We start from the raw sequence: 15,780 nt of genomic DNA, 5'->3' as shown, positions 1-15,780 counted from the left end.
TTGAGCCCCGTGAGCTCACCTACTAGTTAAGGTTACGCTGAAATAGCCTCTCAAGGCTCTCTGCTTAGGTAGGATAAAAAAAAAAACAATCTTATTGTTGGTAAAAAATAAAAACAAAACTTATTGACCATCAAAGTTTATCAAAGAGACAAATGTTGTCGCAAAAGGTATTCTATTAAGAACAATGCGGTCAATTCAGCTTTAACCCATATAAACTAAATGCAAGCTTTTGAATTCAATTGACAATTAGTTACAGTAGGTGTGACTTGTAGCGAAGGTCAATTCGACCCAGTTGTGTAAAGAATAAATAAATATTAAAATAGACTATAAATTATGAATGTAAACAAATAAAACAATATTCGTCTGGAATTAATTATTATTACTTTGTTTTGTCTTTTTTATATTCTTTCAAACGCAAACGACTTGCTTTTATGCTTTTTAATGTATTCTTACGAGCGAGAGTCTAAAAATAATGTAACCTTGCTCAAAAATGAACCTGCATCAATATAAGTTTTTTATTTTTTATTGCTTAGATGTCTGGACGAGCTCACAGCCCACCTGGTGTTAAGTGGTTACTGGGAGTCCATAGACATCTACAACGTAAATGCGCCACACACCTTGAGATATGGCTGCCCCACCCTTCAAACCGAAACGAATTACTGCTTCACGGCAGAAATAGGCGGGGCGGTGGTACCTACCCGTGCGGACTCACAAGATGTCCTACCACCAGTTTTGAGTTAGGTATGTTGGATTAAAAGAGTCGTACTTATTTTGTTGTGAATTTTGTGTGCATAGCATCGTCACGCCCTCCTGTATAACGTACCTTTGCCTCAATTGCGGTTTCTGATAAGCGGCAGGTCTAAAATTAAAATATATTATTACTAATAATAAAAACAACATGTGGTGTCGTGGGACACCAGGTAGGAACGAAGTTCCTTCGGCTAATGTAGAATCGACACAATTTGCAAAAAAAAAATCGTGCTCAATTTTATGTAGGTTTTCTTGATTTTTCTCTTAAATTTTGCTGATTAGTTTTTATTTAAGTGCAGGAAAGTATGTAAAAGTAAAAGAAAGAGGGAGAAAGAGAAAGGTATTATACACTACTCGCTTGTGTATGCGACTGTCGCGCATTTAACGGTTTTATTCCACGCACTTTTTTCCACGGATTTTTTCTTACGGTTTTACTATCACATTTTTTTCAGTTCGGTCGCGCAGCAAAATCCCTATCCCCTCCAAGCCTGCCGTAAGGAACGTCGTTCCAATAAACGCTGCAATGGTATCGCTTTATTAACAAGTGTTGCTGTAGGTGATAAGCCTGACTCTGACTCGAGCATACAAGTGATTTTACTGGTGGTAGGACGTTCTCTTGAGTCCGCACGGGTAGGTAGGTACCTCCACCCTGCCTATTTCTGCCGTGAAGCAGTAATGCGTTTCGGTTTTAAGGGTGGGGCAGCCGTTGTAACTATACTGAAACTTTAGAACTTATATCTCAAGGTGGGTGGCGCATTTACGTTGTAGATGTCTATAGGCTCCAGTAACCACTTAATACTAGGGGGACCGTGAGCTCGTCCACCCTACTAAGCAAAAAAACATGGGAAATTTTTAAATTTCAGTAAATACCTATTGGTGATTGGTGAATTGTAAAGGCAGGGAAATAACCACCACTACAGTTGAGTTTTCAACTTCATGTCTTTAAGAGGGTTCACACTGTAATCTGTACGGGGTTTTGTATGAACTTAACACCCGGTGGTCAATGAGCTCGTCTGTTCAGGCACAGCAGAGATTTCCAAAGGGTCTACCAATTACACACACACACGGTGCGATCAATCAAATCAAATCAAAATTTTTTTATTCAACATAAATGAAAGTACATACTTATTGAACGTCAAAAGAACTACCGCCAATTCACAAAAACTAGCCTCCGTCCTGAGAAGAATTGGCAAGAAACTCAGCGGGCATGTCTTTTTTTTTTTAAATATTAGATAAAAAAAATTTAATATCAGATTATTTTTTTAATATTCATTTTTACAATTAGTATTATAACGTAACAATTATTACAATATTGAAATGCCCGGAGCGAGCAACTCATTCCCACTTTGTGCAATCTTCTAGATAATCATTGACTTTATAGTAAGCTTTATTGCACAGATGTTCTTTAATAGTTTTCTTAAACCTATGTATATGTAGGTTCTGAACATCTTGTGGGATTTTCGGGAAACACCCGAATGAATTTCGTATCTTATGTAACCTTTTTTTTTTTTTTTTTTTTTTTTTATTGCCTTTGTAGGCAGACGGGCATACGGCCCACCTGATGGTGAGTGGTTACCGTCGCCCATGGACTTCAGCAATGCCAGGGGCAGAGCCAAGCCGCTGCCTACAAGCTTGTGTTTGTTCTTAGTATTTTTATTATGTATGTCCGACTTTTTAGGAAACTCCTCAATATGTTTACGATCATACATCAAATTTTCAAAAATGTACTGTGATGGCATAGTGAAAACTTTAATTTCTTTAAATTTTTCCCTCAGGAATTCCCTTGAGTGCATGTTATAAATAGCACGTATAGCTCTTTTCTGCAGAATAAATATCATTTCCACATCGGCCGCATTGCCCCAAAGCAAAATGCCATAGGACATGACACTGTGGAAGTAACTAAAGTAAACTAAACGAGCCGTGTCCCCGTTTGTTAACATTCTAATTTTTTTTACTGCGAATGCTGCAGAGCTGAGCTTACTCGCCAATTTATGAATATGAGGTCCTGCAGTTTGGAGGCGACTGTTATACCAAGAAATACGGTTGACTCACAAGCTCCAATGATTCCTCAGAAACAATTACATTTGTCTCACATTTAAAGATGATTTAATACATTTTAAAGTAAATTTAATACATTTAGTTTTCTTACTATTTAATAATAGGTTATTGATAGGGAACCAATGAACCACACACGAAATCGCATCATTCACTTCGTCATAGACTTGCAATTGTCGGTTAATTTTAAATAATAAAGATGTATCATCTGCGAATAACCGTGCGACCTCGTGTCGGGTCTCAATAAAACTAGATAAATCGTTTATATATATTAGAAATAAAAAAGGACCCAAAATGGAACCCTGAGGTACACCCATGTGGCCCGTGTGGAGCCAGTCCCTGGCCGTGGGGGTGGCGAAGCTGCTGCAACGGCAGCAACGCACCATCGCGGTCAGGGTCATCCGTGGTTATCGCACCATCTCCTTTGATGCGGCGTGTGTACTGGCTGGGACGCCGCCTTCGGTTCTTAAAGCGAAGGCGCTCGCCGCTGACTATAAGTTAGGAGTGGGTAATATCGGTTTTGCCGCGTATCGAATCGTATCTATATATCGAGGATCAATATCGGATATTGAATCTATATATTTTCTGAATCTATATATTGATGGATGCTAGTAGATTTTCTCGATTCATGATATTTGAGATTTGAAACGATACGCTGATATAATATCGTAGTAGATATAGATTTAAGTCAACGTTATACGGTTGGTTTTCTGATATCAATTTATAATATGATCTTAAAGTAATAAAAAGAACATGAAAATAAAAATATCAAAAAAACTTTCCTTCATGCTTTTACCAGGCTTAGGACTGGCTACATTATTTTCAGTTTTTAGTATTTTGTATCTTAATTTAAAATTACAAAATATACCAAAAGAGTGTAGATTTCAAAAGTTTAGTACAAACACAAGAAATAAACTCAATTATTTGGATTCAACTAAAAATAGAAAAATGTGTACTTTAAAAATCAAACACAAAAAACTTTTAAGTATTTATAAACACTTGTCCAAAAATTCTAGTTCAAGGTCAAAGCGCGTGAAATTAAATTCAACGATGCAAATAGGCTATACTGCATTCAAGTTAGGGTCGAAAGTTGAAACTTCTTTTCTTAATTGTATCCTGCTGATACGCTAAGAATAATCTACAGACATATGGACTTAAATATAAGGTTTACAATTGTGTGGATAATGCCTGTTTCTGTTTCATTCATCACATGATATCCCTATCGTGCGCTCACTCACTCTGGCCGATTCGATACGAACCAAACGAATATCGCTGATATTAACGAATCGGTACGATATGCCGATGCGCATCACATCGAGCAATATCGTGTATCGGCTGATATCGAAATATAGATTTCGATTCACGAATCGGTACGATATGGCGATGCGCATCACATCGAGCAATATCGTGTATCGGCTGATATCGATATATAGATTTCGTGCGGGGCGATATCGGATTCAACGATATTGCTGCGATATATAGATATTGAATCTATATACGATTTATATCACCCACTCCTACTATAAGTAGCGGGCTGACCTTCGTGCCCGGGACGTGGCGCGTCCCAGCCCCAGTGTGGTCAGAGCGCGGAGGGCCCAATCTCGGCAGTCCGTGCTGGAGTCATGGTCCAGACGGCTGGCTGATCCTTCGGCTGGTCATAGGACCGTCGAGGCGATTTGCCCGGTCCTTGTGGATTGGGTGAATCGTGACAGAGGACGCCTCACTTTCCGGCTAACGCAGGTGCTCACTGGGCATGATTGTTTCGGTGAGTTCCTGCACCGGATCACAGCCGAGCCGACAGTAGCGTGCCACCATTGTGGTTGCGACTTGGACACGGAAGAGCATACGCTCGTCGCCTGCCCCGCATGGGAGGGGTGGCGCCGCACAGTGGGTCGATACTATGATTTGAGTGACTTAGGGACCAACTTTGTTTTTTAACAAAATTTTTTACGTAGATAGATAGAGCTCGTTAATCTCAATAATAATTGTTTTGGGCAAAAATTACAAAAACTTTATAGTTTGGTCAGAAAAATGTGTTTTGTGTTTTTTTTGTATGGAGCGGGTCACATTAAATTAAATTCCTGCTAAGTACCGTGAGGTCCCGCTTTGAAACTTTATTTTTCTTACACCTTGTCTAGTCTACTATCATTTGATGCTATGAACATGTGCATAAAGTTGCAACTCTGCCAAATAAATGGATCGAAAAAAATGAAAAAATACATAGAGTAAAAACCTTTATTTTTATTTTCGTAAGTCCTTTTAAGTTAAATTTGATATGGATTAGTAAGTACAAGCACGCAACAATACCCATAATTACATAATACCTAACAAAAATACATTTAGTAGGTCTTAATTAATCAATCTCTCTAAGTATTATATATTTTGTTTCACCATTCGATCTTTAGATCAGAAGACAAAAGAAGATTGTGTAAAATATCCTCATTAGTCAGCAGTCTACTTATCTTTCTAAAATAACAACTCTCTGTATATTTCCGAAAATCTTTATTGCGAGCTTCCGCTGCCTCTTCCGACAGTTTACCTATAGGAATGGCACGAAAGGCAAAGCTTTTTATTATTGTATATCACTACCATGTGCCAACAATTTATGGATACTGGAAGGCATATAATACTAGGGATATAAATTAATATACAATTCTGCAGTATATCTACAAAACTCGGAAAAAGTGGAAAGGTCCACGCGCTCTCCAGATGCAACAGTCTGAAGAATCACGTGAAACCTCTCTATTAAATCTTTACGTATTCCTGTTATGCGGGCTGTTCCTTCTGCATTCCTGAAAAATCTTCTGGCAGTATTGCCATCATTGGTTGTTCCTGCTTCTTGCTTGACAACATCTATAAGTAAACCGTATTCCTTTTTAAACGCTTAAGGTATAGCGCTCTTTCTGATTGATATTTTTTCTTAGTCATCTCCCCTTGCAACTCCATTTCTTGAAGTCCAAACGAAAAGACGCAAACAAAAAAATGTCATTTAAAAAATAATCTCACAGGAAACTACATGGGATGAAAAAATTGTGAAGTAATAAAATTATATTTACCGATTTGAAGTAAGCACTCCATGCGTCTTATCCAGGCATGTAAAGATGGCATTCCATACTGGAATATTCCTTCATTATTTTCTCTTTGATAAGCAAGTGACTCCAAAAAAGTCTGACGGTTTTGCTTTGCAAATATCACAGACAGCAGAAAATGTTTCTGACAAATATGAGGTTATTTTGCCGTCTATCATCGTCATGTGCAATTGATGCTTAACTTCAACTTGTTTGATTTTTGATGGCTGAAGTCTTCCTATTTCTTCTGTTATGCTAACTTTTATAATTGCCACTGTTGACTGCGTTTCTTTTATAAATTTAAACATTATTGGACGGCAACAAAAAGTTGATGAGGGTAGGTCGTTTTCCCAAACAATTGTTTTCGTGTTCGCCGTCTGGTTGTAGTGTTGACCGCGGTAGCCCCCCTACCTCATCCGGGTTCTGACCTCGGAGGGGATCGGACGTCGGGTGTAAGAGTGCAGGGGAGTCGTTTAGTGGGTGGGTCCTAAAATCCTTGGGCCCGCGGTCTGCTCACAACACCATGCAGATCGTTGAGTCTCACATACCCCGCGCGCCCCTTTTGCGCGGGGACCTCGTAGGAGGTTCGGCCCTCTACCCGAAAAAAAAAAAAAAAAAAGGTCGTTTTCCCAAACAATTGTTCCATCAAATTTCTGAAGCCTTATAGGAACTAGACTGGTCAAGAAAATAGATGAATCATCAAACTCTGTTTCAGTCTTTTGTTTATAATTACTTTGACCTGGGGCTCTATCAAAGCCTATTTGCTTATAAGCAGTAGCTCTCTTGCCGAGTCGAAATCCGAAGTAATCACATCTAAAAGCCTATATACCGCCAAGCTTAGTAATGCTTGCATTTTAATAGCAGCTCTTTCTTCATTAATAACTACCTCGTCTTTCCCTGGATAACATTTGGTCTTTTCTTGCTTAATTTTATATTAAGAAGGGTATAAATCGGACCCATTTTCATTTGCTGCTTCTCTTAGATTTATATACTGCCACTTACTTAATTTAAGTGAAACTAATAGTGCCTTATCGGGAGAATATGTACTACTTTTCACTTTACTTGTACTTAAACACTCCTTAACTTTTTCTAGATCTTCGGGGTGATTTGACAAATGGTTCATTATTTCTCCTACATCTTCATTTCCAGTGTTTCTCAAACTAGCAACTGTAGTAGCTTTCATTTAATCCGGGGTTAACGAAAGCGATTGGTAAATTTGTTCAATGTGCCTGGATCCCAATTCTTCAAAAAGTTTTCGAGGTGTAAAAGTAGATGTCGAGGCTTCTGTAGTACATTAGAGCGTGGTACATTTTCAACATCTTCAGTATTAGAAATCTCGAGCCTTTCGTGTACAGTGTTGATATCTTCAGGTATCATGCCTTCGGGCCAGTTTATTGCACATTTGAACTAATCACATTTTTTTCTTATAAACTGTGCTAACATGCGACTACTTCGTTTCCATATTGCACTTATATTTGAACAAAAGCGCGTACAGAATTTTTGGGGCTCAACACTTTTCTCTTCGGTCACGTTCATTTGATTTTGTAGGAATTGAAAGTTTTTTATTATCAGACAGCGACTGTAGTTGCTCTCTTAAAATCATAAATAATCCTAAATTGTTAATAAAATTATCCATTATAACGGAAAAAGGAAGATCACGACGACAATCACAAGATGTTAGTAGTAGTACGAATAAACGAACACTAGTTAGTATATAATAAATATGGTCACTTTATACTTCCAGAGAGACACAAATGTGTACTATATTTTCTACTACCCAGTAATGGCTGCTTAACTAATTATCCTCAGTAACTAATGTTAACTATCCTAATAATTACAGAGATTGATTAATTAGAGACCTACTAAATGTATTTTTGTTAGGTATTATGTAATTATGGGTATTGTTGCGTGCTTGTACTTACTAATCCATATCAAATTTAACTTAAAAGCACTTACGAAAATAAAAATAAAGGTTTTTATTCTATGTATTTATTCATTTTTTTCGATCCATTTATTTGGCAGAGTTGCAACTTTATGCACATGTTCATAGCACCAAATGATAGTAGACTAGACAAGGTGTAAGAAAAATAAAGTTTCAAAGCGGGACCTCACGGTACTTAGCAGGAATTTAATTTAATGTGACCCGCTCCATACAAAAAAATCATAAAACACATTTTTCTGTCCAAACTATAAAGTTTTTGTAATTTTTGCCCAAAACAATTATTATTGAGATTAACGAGCTCTATCTATCTACGTGAAGAAAAATCTTAAAAAACAAAGTTGGTCCCTAAGTCACTAAAATCATAGTATCGACCCACTGTGCGCCGTGTCCTCGTCGCAAAAATAGGAATCGACTTGTCGTTGCCGAGTGTTGTAGCATCGATGCTCGGCGACGACGAGTCGTGGAAGGCGATGCTCGACTTCTGCGAGTGCACCATCCCGCAGAAGGAGGCGGCGGGGCGCGCGAGAGACGCACAATCCCGCCGCCGTCGAGCGGGGGCCAGGGAGGCGGATCTTGCCCAAGTCATGGCCCTCTAAGTGTTTCGGGTCCCCCTCACATGTCGGTCTGGGGACCGGCTAGGGGGGCCTAAGAAGACGACGTGCAAGCTGCTCTGCACGCTTTTTACGCAAGAGCATCCGGGTGATGGAAGGCCGGCTATCCTCGACCCACGCTGGTTCTGGCCCAGCGGGGTATTCCGTAGGGTAACCCACTCTAACCGGCGCCATCTAGGCGGGCTTCGGACAGTCTGCCGACCGAGAGGGCTGGTGGTCGTGGCGCCGATGACCACCAGTCCGGCGTCCCAAGGGGGAGGGTGATGAATGAGATGTGCACTAAACTCCGCACTAAACGCTTCACTTTCCTCCCTTTGCCTTTTTATGAGTTCTGTCTCATGCGAGGTTTGGACGTCGGTTGTTGAGCGACAGGAGGCTTTAGTCAGTTCGACTTTGACATACCCCGCCCGCCATCCCCAGAGAAGGGCGGAAGTCCGGCGATTTCCTCTTGACAAAAAAAAACAATTACACACACGATAACTTAACCATCCGCATAGTTTTTAAATTAGTAAGTGATTTTAAAGTAATTTGGCTATGGGAGTTTAAAGAATCATTTCATTTTGAAAAAAAAAGGGTTTCTTGCACAAAATATTTTGAGAATCCCCGATGTAGAGCAATGAAAACATATGATTAGGGTTACTCTTCAACTTCTCGGTCAACCGATCTATCTAGTCCGCGACCGGGCCGTAGATTGCACCATAAAACGGGCACGACTCGATTGATTAGCCCACAAACGTTCGGCATGCGCGGTGTGTGCCGTTTTCACCGACGATTGCATAATTACATGCATGATTTCGTTGGGCACGCGCGCGCGTGTCAAGTGCGTGCCACGATGCACGCCATCGGAACCGTTTGCATTACACGACGGAACCTCTGAAGCACGGGCCTCTAAACGACAGACCCCAAACATCTACATTAGACGACAGCATCTAAGTATCAGCCTGTACTAACAGTTACAGAAGCGCTCAGAGTATTTATTGGTCCCCGACACCGAATTTGCCTTGATTTCTACAACGTAGGTAGTTGCGAATGGTCTCTAATGACACAAGTTCAATGACCTCGCGCGTCAGTTGTTTTAATTTTTTTTAATTTCTCATAAATGTTCTAACAATATTATTCCTAATAATTTCATTTAATATTATCAAACTTAGAAACGAAATTGAAATAAGTAAAAATCTCGTTAAATGATTCTTTTTGAAATCATGTTTTTTTTTTTATATTGCGTAGATGTGTGACCGAGCTGACGATCCACCTGGTGTAAGGTGGTTACTGAAGTGTATCAGACACTGACATCAGTGAATGAAACATTGTCGCCATCCACCTTAAGACGTGACTCGAAGTCTCAACTGAATTAAGTAACGGCTACCTGACTTTTCAAGACGGCATAGATGACTGCTTCGCGCTAAGGATAGGCAGGATGATGAAACCTATCCGAGTGGATTAACAAACGCCCGATCACTATTCAAATTCCGGTTGAATGTTGTAACAATCAGAGAATGCTACTTTTCATTCTTCGGTGAATCTTGTAAGCCTTATAATTGTGCTAAAATGAAGTATCTATTATTATTAATGTATATGGCTGACTGAGCTCAGACGGTAGTTTGCTACTGTCGCATCGAGGCGCTGGCAATACTAGGGGTAAGACCGCCGTCAAGCGAATCCGGTTCACACAAACTGTGAAAGGAGTCAGGCATATGTCTTCGCGTGTGAACAGCCTTTCTTGTGTACGCGGGAACACGTGCCGTCGCGCCAACTGGCCGGTCTAATGAGCGGACTTGTCCGTGATTTATGAGGAAATGATGGGTATACTGGCTTAGAATATATTTGATAATGCGTAATGTGTCTAGGAATTATGTCTGTAGTGAATACGTAATTCTTTATAATGTAGATAAGCGCGGAAGTTTAAAACAATAAATACATCATTCCTAATACTGTGTATGATTTTGGTTTTCGAAACGTTTTTTTTTAATTGGCACTGTAGGTAGATGAGTATTAGGCCCACCTGACTGTCGATGGTTACCGTCTCTCATACACGTTACCGGTCCCAGGAATCCATCTCAGCCGTCGTGTTTCTGAACAGCAATAACATAGAGTCTAGTTTCTGTCCTGCAAACGAATCTTGTGGAGAGTACTTATCGGTAGGCCGTTACTTGGCTGTGCCCCTAGAATTTCTGATGTCCATGGGCGACGGTAACCACTCTCCATCAGGTGGGCCGTATGCTCGTCTGACTACAAGGGCAATAAAAAAAATTAGTAAGTTGTACAAAGCAACTTTACCCGATTGCTCTTTGCCTAACAACAAACCTGACGTTGTTGCTAACACGAACCCTAGCAAGAGCCGTGCTTCGCAGAATCTACCACCGGATCGGAAACGCGACCCACTGAGAAGATCCGGCGAGAAACTCAGTGGGCTCCGGATTGCTCAATTACTACTCATCATGAGCGAAATAGATACGGTTGAGATACCAACTAGCTTTCAAACGTAAAGGATAATGTAAATTCAATATGGGCCACACAGAAAAACTCTAATGGCTGTTTTGATCCAGAATGCGTTGCTCATAATAGAAGGCAATCTTGGAAAGCTGAACGCACTTTTAAACCTGGGAACCTAAAGATCTTAAAGCTACGTAGAATAAAAGTATAAGAAACATCAATAAGATTCTGGCCCCCTCGTTTTTACCGATTCTCAAAACTGGCTCGTTTTAGGGCTTCTGCGGTGGTAAAGTCTCACCTTATTATCCAAATTTCTTGAGTCTACTCTTAATAAATTTAACTAGCGGTAGGACGTATTGTAAGCGCACACGGATAGGCACAACTATCTTGTTTATTGCTTTCGCTTACCGCTCTTGGGCAGTCTTGGGTTCCGGTTTGATATGTACAAGATACATAACGAAATTGAGAGTCGAGTACATGTTTCAAGGTGGGTGGGAGCATTAACATTGTGATGTGTGTCTTCTGATAGTCATTAATACCAGGTGGACTTTGAACTCGTCTACCCATCTAGAGTAATAAAAAAAAAGTAGTTAAAAATGCGTCTTCTTACAAATAAGTTCAGTACTAATTGTCCAGTGTGTGTTCGTATCGTCTGATCGTCAAGGCCCAAAGGATATTGAGAACGCCATTTTATTTAATAATTTTCGCAATTACTTCAAGTCAGAAGTAATGTGTAATTATTATAATACGTACATATGTGTAATGTATTCGGTTCCATATTAAGGAGAAAGAGATACGTCCGAAATAGCGAATGGTTTATTTTTTTTATTTATAACTTCTTATACTAGAAAGTATAAAGGCGAACTTAATGCCATAGGCATTCTCTAACAGTCTACTTTAGGGGAGTGCAAAGGAGTGCAATTGTGTCGTATGTTTTAAATTTATATATCAAACTGAAATTATTTAAAAATTCCAACGATGTTATTTTCACGTAAACTTAAACTTTCGACCAAGGTTAAGTCGTCGTGGCCTGAAGGATAAGACGTCAGATGCATTCGTGTTTAGCGATGCACCGGTGTTCGAATCTCAGGCGGGTACCAATTTTTCTAATGAAATACGTACTCAACAAAAGTTCACGATTGACTTCTATGGTGAAGGAATAACATCGTGTAATAAAAATCATACCCGCAAAATTACAATTTATGTCATTACTGGTGACAGGACCTCTTGCGAGTCCGCGCGGTTAGGTACCACCGCCCTGCCTATTTCTGCCGTGAAGCAGTAATGCGTTTCGGTTTGAAGGGTGGGGCAGTCGTTGTAACTATACTTGAAACCTTAGAACTTATGTCTCAAGGTGGGTGGCGCATTTACGTTGTGGATGTCTATGGGTTCCAGTAATCACTTAACACCAGGTGGGCTGTGAGCTCGTCCACCCATCTAAGCAATAAAAAAAGTACGTGAAGTGTTCTCATGGACTTCAGCAGTGTTTAAGCAATTCATAATAATCTACAGTAATATATAATTCTACAGTGGCTTTTACGGATGTTCCGTTATAACTACTGAACCATGCATCCGATTGTCTTGAAACTTGGTATCCAAGTAGAAAATACATTTACTTAATGGATAGGCTAATATTTATATGAGTGTTGGGTTTGGGACTCCCTAATAATAATGTCAATAAATAATAATGTTAGTTTTTAATGCGCAGCGAAGCGGGCGAGTACAGCTAGTAATTAATAAGTCGTGTAAAAGTTGCAACAAAGACAGGTTCATCGTATGCTAGTACAAGAAACCATCGTAAGTACAAGAAACCATGAGTACCATGGCAGACGAAAGTATCTCGTTTTTTTTTTAAAGACTAATTGGGATTTTGTCTAAATAAGACTTGACCTAATGACAATAGAAGTCTGGAGATAATACAGTGTCACCGTTAATGGTTGTTTGACGAATACGGCGCCAAAGAAAGTCGGGTAATGTAATTCCGGTGATTCATTATAACAATTCATTAAGTTTGTGACGAAGTTGAAATTACTTGAAGCGCGTATACAAGTTACCATAAGATCTTGCTATAATGATTAATGGTAGGCAGCGGCTTGGCTCTACACCTGGCATTGCGGACGTCCATGAGCGACGGTGACTGCTTACAATCAGGTGGCCAGCATGCTCGTCTGCCTTACAAAGGCAATAAAATAAAAAAAATTGCATAAGCAAGACCATCTTATTTAATTTAGTGTCTTACTAATTTCTTGATCACGTAAAGTAATTTAAAGACGGACATAGACGAATATACTCATATACGTTTAAATTTAGACACATATAGATAATAAACATGCAGACAAAGAGTGAACAAACCTGTTCTTCACACAATGTTTGCCCGATATAGGTATCGAACCCACGACCCTCGGCGCTACAGTCAGTTTTTTTTCCCTACCTAAGCTTATGATCTAGAGAGACCATATCAGCGTAACCTTAAATAGTAGGTAGGCTCACGGGGCTCAAATCTGACGATGTTGCTAACACGAACCCTAGCAAGTGTCATGCTTCGCAGAATCTACAACCGGATCGAAAACGCGACCCACTGAGAAGATCCGGCGAGAAACTCAGTGGGCTGTGTCTGACGGTTAATTTACTCGCCGAGCCCTTCGTTGTAGGCGACGGGTTCGACGAGAACGATGACCGGTGCTTGAGGTACCTAAAAGCACCGTTAGTGGATCGGGAGGATCCGAAATGACGTGTTTTGGGCGACGTCGACTGTTTACCATTTGGTCCGCAGGATCGGCTGTGTAGTTTCCGGCGGCCACGATGAGAGGATTCTCATGTCGTTCCGCTTTATCGAAATGGCTACAGTTAGGAGCGAGTAACTACTACACCAGCGAGTCTATCTATTTCACCATATAAAATGGATGTAATGAATGTTAATTGTTTGTCGTAGAAATAAGCGGTACGTCGGCGACAATCCCTGCCGCCTCATAATATCTATTTTCAAGAAAACCATGTCATAGATTATCGTTATCTTGTAACGAAAAAAATACCATCATTAATTTTGTCGAAAATTTCATGTGACGAAACATGAAGTGGATGATGTAATTATCGGCTCGACGCAAAAGGTCATAGACATGTAAGGTTTTTCCGATACGTTTACAGATATAGGTATACGTTTTCATTGTCTTAAATTGCGTATCTAGTGCTCTTTGGTTATATAAATAAATAAATATTTACTAACAGTCACGCCACGTTAACTGGTCCCGTGATAAGTTCGTAAAGAGCTTGTGTTACAGGTACCAGATAACGGAAATAAATATAAGATTTTTATTATACACACATACACATATTTAATATACATCCATAACCCTGGAAAAAGGTTATCATACAAATACCATACCTTATCATACAAAATCTTCCCTTGGCGGGATTCGAACCCGCGACCCCCTTGTGTGGTGACCATGTCACTTACCACCACACCAGACGGCCGTTAAATATGGCATATTAATTATATGGCAACGTTGTGGTTTGGCCATCAATGGACTCCATGCTACGGTTGTAATGGTTCAGGTTTATATCCTGGAGGTCCTTTGTGGTAATTGCATAATGCATGAATTCACGTGAAATTCATGCGTAATTCACGACTTTTGGCATTTTTGACGTTTTTTTATTTAACACCAATTAAATCAATTAAGGCAATAATTATTTAAGGTATTTGGGCCAGGGCGGATACTTTGAAATTATGAAGAGTATTTTTTTAAATTTGCTTTTCCTTTTGATGAATATTATAAGTATTGTTTGTGGTCACAAACATAGATTTAACAGGTAAAAGCTGTGTTTCCTGTTATTCAGCTATACAAATAGAACATATTTTTAGACCGATAATATATATTTTTTATTTATTTATTTTTTTATTGCTTAGCTGTGTGGTATATATATATATAAAAATGAATTGCTGTTCGTTAGTCTCGCTAAAACTCGAGAACGGCTAGACCGATTTGGCTAATTTTGGTCTTGAATTATTTGTGGAAGTCCAGAGAAGGTTTAAAAGGTAGATAAATATGAAAATACTCGGAATTAATTAAAAATAACAATTTTGTTTTCCTTTGATGTGTCCCCCGTCGGACGGATTTCTTTTGTTTGTTTTAAGTTTATTTTATACAAAAGTTTAGGTATTTTATTTATTGATTGGGGCACTACGAAGTCTGCCGGGTCAGCTAGTTATCTATAAAAATACGCCAATTCAATAATTAACGACTACGTCCAATCCATACAAAAATAGATTTTGCGGAAGAAACTATTTCATTATCACTATTTCATTCCTAAAGCGTACACCAAACTCGTGTGGCTTGTCTGAACTTGGACCACAATATGCACGCTCCAGCAATAGTTTATAACCATCAGGTCAAGACCATTATTTTAGTGGTCATTCAAAACCTATTTTTAAACGCTCAACCTGTCCCCTAGTACAACATCGCTATTAATATTTGCGTAATGTTGCAACTATTTTTGCCTATAGGTGACGTAATCCACCGCACATTAGTCGTACCGTGAACCGTGTACCGGGTAAAGTAAGGTAAAGGTAAAGTCGTCGTGGCCTAACGGATAAGACGTCCGGTGCATTCGTGTTGAGCGATGCACCGATGTTCGAATCTCAGGCGGGTACCAATTTTTCTAATGAAATACGTACTCAACAAATGTTCACGATTGACTTCCACGGTGAAGGAATAACATCGTGTAATAAAAATGAAACCCGCAAAATTATAATTTGCGTAATTCCTGGTGGTAGGACCTCTTGTGAGTCCGCGCGGATAGGTACCACCGCCCTGCCTATTTCTGCCGTGAAGCAGTAATGCGTTTCGGTTTGAAGGGTGGGGCAGCCGTTGTAACTATACTGAGACCTTAGAACTTATATCTCAAGGTGGGTGGCGCATTTACG

At 39.5% G+C, this 15,780-nt stretch overlaps 1 protein-coding gene and 1 long non-coding RNA gene across 2 annotated transcripts in view; both read left to right on the top strand.

The window, feature by feature from the left end:
• Positions 1-15,780, top strand: part of LOC114241668 (bolA-like protein 2) — a 59,846-nt gene that overhangs the window by 4,394 nt on the left and 39,672 nt on the right. The gene's annotated exons all lie outside the window — the stretch shown is intronic.
• LOC149501199 (uncharacterized) lies at positions 1,135-7,859 on the top strand. Its single transcript, XR_016324383.1, has 2 exons — positions 1,135-6,214; positions 6,494-7,859. It is a non-coding gene; the product is annotated as an uncharacterized LOC149501199 (long non-coding RNA).

The sequence above is a fragment of the Bombyx mandarina genome, chromosome 16 (assembly GCF_030267445.1).
Source record: "Bombyx mandarina strain Sakado chromosome 16, ASM3026744v2".
Taxonomy (NCBI): domain Eukaryota; kingdom Metazoa; phylum Arthropoda; class Insecta; order Lepidoptera; family Bombycidae; genus Bombyx; species Bombyx mandarina.
Note: the sequence above shows the minus strand (reverse complement) of the source record. Positions and strands in the feature narration are given on the sequence as shown.